The sequence below is a fragment of the Myotis davidii genome, unplaced genomic scaffold (assembly GCF_000327345.1).
Source record: "Myotis davidii unplaced genomic scaffold, ASM32734v1 scaffold233, whole genome shotgun sequence".
NCBI classification, from domain to species: Eukaryota; Metazoa; Chordata; class Mammalia; order Chiroptera; family Vespertilionidae; genus Myotis; species Myotis davidii.
Window position 1 is genome coordinate 1,908,272 of NW_006285917.1, and position 4,769 is coordinate 1,913,040.

A 4,769-nucleotide genomic window follows, 5' to 3' on the forward strand; every position below is an offset into this window, starting at 1 on the left:
GATCCCATGCTCACCTCCAGGCAGCCAGGAACCCCTGAGTTCTGTGGTAGAGAGGTGGCCCAGATGGATGGGTGGTGTGGAAGTCACTGTTTTTTTTATAGGACACTTCAGGAAGATGCCCCTCAGTGCCCTGTATGTTCAGCAACCTAGAAAGCATGTGGGGATGCCCACAACTATTCTGGTCCTCCCTCTCTGTCTCCCCACAGTGGTGGTGCCAAGTACAGCTCCCACTTCCAATACAGCCATGACTGGCTTTAGCTCAGGGGGCAGAGTCTCTGTGAGAGGAGGTAGGCCCCCACCCTGAAAATTCAGTGTAGCGTCTGGGTCTTCAGCCAGGCCTATGGGCTCCCAAGGACTCAGACCTGAGTTTGGGAATTCTGGAAACACCGGTTCTGGTGAGGGAAACGAAGAGTCAAGTTAAACAAGAAACCAGGGCCCCAGCTCAGGGCACAGAAACTTGTAGGTTTCCCTCCCAGAAGCAAGGCTGAATCTCTGGCTCTGATCTGGTGGCATCTATCTTGATTATTTCACACAGCACCTTTGGCAATTTGGAGACAAGCTCCTAGGTCAAACAAGTTCTTTTTTTTCATACATCTGAAGGTTGGGGCCCCATGGAAACCCTTCCCATGCAGTCTCAATGGGCCGATAGGGCTGTCAGTCACCTTTTCCCTGACTGGCCCTGCACCCTTGTAGTGTTCTTAGTCCAACTGTCCCCTTCTGTGGGGCAGATGCCAAAGTCCTCCTCTATCTCGTTCCTGAAGCACAGATATACACACCTCCTTTTCTATGATCACTATCAGTTCTTTTATCTGCCTTCATGTGTGTCAGTCATTATACTCATAATCTGCAGCCATGGGTTATCAAGAACTTGTTCCAATTTGATTTTCTAAAGCCCCATGTAATCCAGTCTGGGGTATTAGGACTCTGCCTCCCATAGATTCACAGAACCTGGGTGAATTTATGAGAAAGACATCCCTCCACCATGGGACTCAGGGGCCCTGACAGCCTGGAGGTGAGCATAGGATCTTAGATGCAAAGGGAACCTTGGAACTTTCTCAAATCCCCTCCATGAGGCTACGAGAAGCAACTTGTCCAAGACCACACAGCCAGTACCCACAGACTGAGGCCAGGGTCCCAGGCTTCCACCACAGAGAGGAGGGGAGAGAGAGGCCTATGGGGATCTGGAGGGTGCAGGCATGCCAGCCTGGCCCCACCCCTTTTCCTCATCCTGGGAAAGCCAGTGTGCATCATTCACCTGAAAACAACGTGAGAGGGGGCTGGGCTCATGTGTCTCCCCTCCTCCAGGGAGGAGGATAAAAATGGAAGAGAAGCAAATATATGTTAGGACCACACTCCTGATGGAGTTCAATTTGAAATAAATGTCCAGTGTGACCTGCTGAGCTACAAGGGCCATCAAGAGAGCCCTGGGGCCCTACTCTCCATGGAGAAGATGTTGTGTCCTGTTTCTTCATTGGAAATTCATCCATTTGGGAATGTGTATGCACTGACCAGGTGGGCCATGAATATTGTTCACTCCCACTTGTCATCCTGCAAAACACACACACACACACACACACACACACACACACACACATACATACACACACTCAATCACTGTTCTCCCCACTCAGTTATCTTGCTGGTGGAAGGGCATGTCGTTTCTATTTAGCTTTGGGAGGTAGGCAAAAATGACCCTTACTTTTTCTCTTTATTGGGAAAGATGCATTTTTAAAATAACTAACTTCAGGTTCTTGAGCTGTACTTGGCAGCCAAGCTGGAATCATGATTGCCTAATTAAGGGGTAATAGTGTAGCTATTGTTATAAGGATTATTATCAGGTAAATGGCCAGAGGGTGTTTAGTGGAAAAGGAGGTTGACAAGATGGCTCTTGGGGGCTCAGGCTGGGAGGGCAATTCTGCGGCTTTGTCTTCAGCTTCACCCAGAAAGCAGTTCCAGCCCAACACACCATGGAGTCCTGCGGTGCTGGATTGGGAGGGGTCATCAGTTCCCTGTGATGAGCACTTAGAGGAGAGAAGGTGGCTAGGGAGGGGATGGGCATAGCTACTTATAGCTACTTGTCTGAGCCAGCCCTAAGCTCATTCAATAATCATTAATTGAGCACCTACTATGTGCCAGACTCTGTTCTCGACACAGGTACAAAAGATGACCTAGACCTTTGTCTACTAAGAAGGCAGGCCAGTGAATGTGCAATCAGAGCTCAGTGATGTAAGTGCTATCTCTGGCATGTCAGGAGCAAGGACCAGACCAGGCAGATGGGAAGACTTCCCTGATGAAGAGCCTTGGAAGCTGACACCTGAACATGGAAAGATGAGGAGGGGTTAGCGTGGGTAGGGAGTGTTTTAGATAGAGGTGCTCTATCCCCTGTGAGGAAGTCACACCCAAAGTAGGTGGTCAATAACTATTGGTTGACTAAATGAAAAGGAGGTTGACAAGATGACTCTTAGGGCTCTTTTGAGGAAGTGAGGCCTGGCAGAGCTTGGAGAGAAAAATAGTAGGAGAGGTGGGTTGGGCCAGATCTTGAGATGAGAGCCTTTCTGTGTAGGCTGACCAACTTGTTCAGTTTTTCTGACAGGGGGGTAAATGGGGGACATTTGTAATATTATCAACAATTAAAAAGAACTCTGAAAGTCCCATATTCTGAGAACCCACTCACTCCCAGGCAAACCGGGATGGTTGGTCATCCTGCTGCTGTATTATCTCAAGAGATTTGGACCCCATTGCGTAGTTTTAGACAGTGGATGGATGATACAGGGACAAGGGTGCTTACCTGGCAGACAGAGTGTTCCCAAGCCTGCTGTTCATTCCACAGTGTCCTTTTTCCTCTCTTGCTACTGAAATAGAAATTGTAGATGAGACCTGGCTCCCCACCTAAAGACTACATTTCCAAATAATTCTGATCATGAAACTAAGTTCTGGACAATGGAATGTGAGCTGAAAGTATTTAATGCTCCTGACTGTAACCTTAAAAGGCAGAGCCCCTGAGAGTGGGTTCAGGCTCCAAAGAAAAAAGTGTGAGGAAGGATTAGAAACTCTATAAGCTCAGGCCCTGCCCCAGACATTTTGAATAATAATCTCAGAGTTGGGGAAATGGATTATATTTTTAAAAAAATTGCAGGCCACAGTGGTTAAGTGCATGGGTTCTACAGTGGACTGCCTGGCTTCCATTCCCAGTGCCCAGCTGTGTGACCTTGTCCAAGTAACTTAACTTCTCTGTGCCTCAGTTTCCTTATCTGTAAAAATGTGTTAATTGTACCTCCCTGATAGGGTGAAGATTAATAAGGGCTCACCTGGCATCAAGTCTCCCCTCCTCCCCCCGCCTTGGAGAGCAGTGGCAGGATGTGAAATGTAATGGCCCACTATTTTTAAAAGTCACTTAAGAAAGTTTTAAACACAGGTGCTAGGGGTCCTGTCCTTAGGGGGGATGATTCCAGGGGGTTCCTAGGAGGCTTTTGTACCCTCCAAGACTTCCTGAGAATCCCTCACCCCATGGTTCTGGGCAGTGGGTAAAAAGGACTAGACGGAGGATGGGACTTATCCTCAAGAAACTTCCGGGCTACCGGGGAAGATTGGCACACAGGTGGAACACAGGTATAGACTCTCAATGAGTGCAGAGAAATGGTGCAATTTGGGGAGGCTGGGCAGATAGGAGTGGCTGGATTGACAAGTGACCAGAGGTTTCCAGGGTGCCTTGTAGCAGGTTCACAAGGAGGGAAGGCCAGGGTGAGAGAGGGGAAGTGAAGATCATGTGGGGTGAGGGGCTAGTTGCACATTAACATTCACACAGCATGCTGCTGAGCTGGCCTTCACCACAGGAGCACCTGCTTTCAGCCCTTAGGGAGTGATCTGAAGGCCTGGGATGGCAGTTTGTAGTTCTGTAGAGACACAAGTCTGACTCATGTCTCCCTTGACTCTAGTGTGTGCAAAGAACCAATTAGGGAGTGATTCTGGCTGGAACAATCAGCATTGTCATCATAGCACAGCTTTGTTGGGCTTAACTTGTGCCTTAAGGAGAAACTGCAAAGGGACAAATCCTTTGTAAAAATCCTAATGTAAAAATTCTGAAAAGATTGCCAAGGGCCATTGCTGGTAGCAAAATTGAGACTAAGAAAATGATTATTCTTAATTTAAAATAGCTATTTTATATTTAAAAAGAAGGGAAGGTTGAATTTGGCAATTGTTTGGTACAACAGTATTAGAGGTAATATTATTGTGTTATAATATACAATACTAGAGTTCCGGTGCATGAAATTTGTGTACTGGAGGTGGAGGGTCCCTCAGCCTGGCCTGCATCCTCTTGCAGTCCAGGACCCCTCAGGGGATGTCTGCCTGCTGGCTTAGGCCCGTTCCCCCTGAGGCCTAAGCAGACATTTGGAAATCCTTCTTGCAGTCTAGGACCCCTCGCTCCTTACCGCCCACCTACTCGCCACTGCTCCTTACCACTCGGCTTGCTGCTTCTTAGCACTGCCATGGAGGCAGGAGAGGTTCCTGTCACCGCCACTGTGCTCACCAGCCATGAGCCCTATCTTTCTGTGTAGTTGTCTGTGGGCCAACCACTCTCTTCCTTCTCATTTAGGGCGAGAAGCATGTGAAGGCAGAGTGCACTGTCGTGGAACGCAGAGGGCTGCCAGGAACTGAGGGGAGTATCTGGGCCCACGGGGTGAGAGGTGGACACAGAGGATGCTATATCACCCAATTGTGGGGTGGGCTGGCTGGCCTTCATCTGCCTGAACCCACCCAGGGAGGGGCTG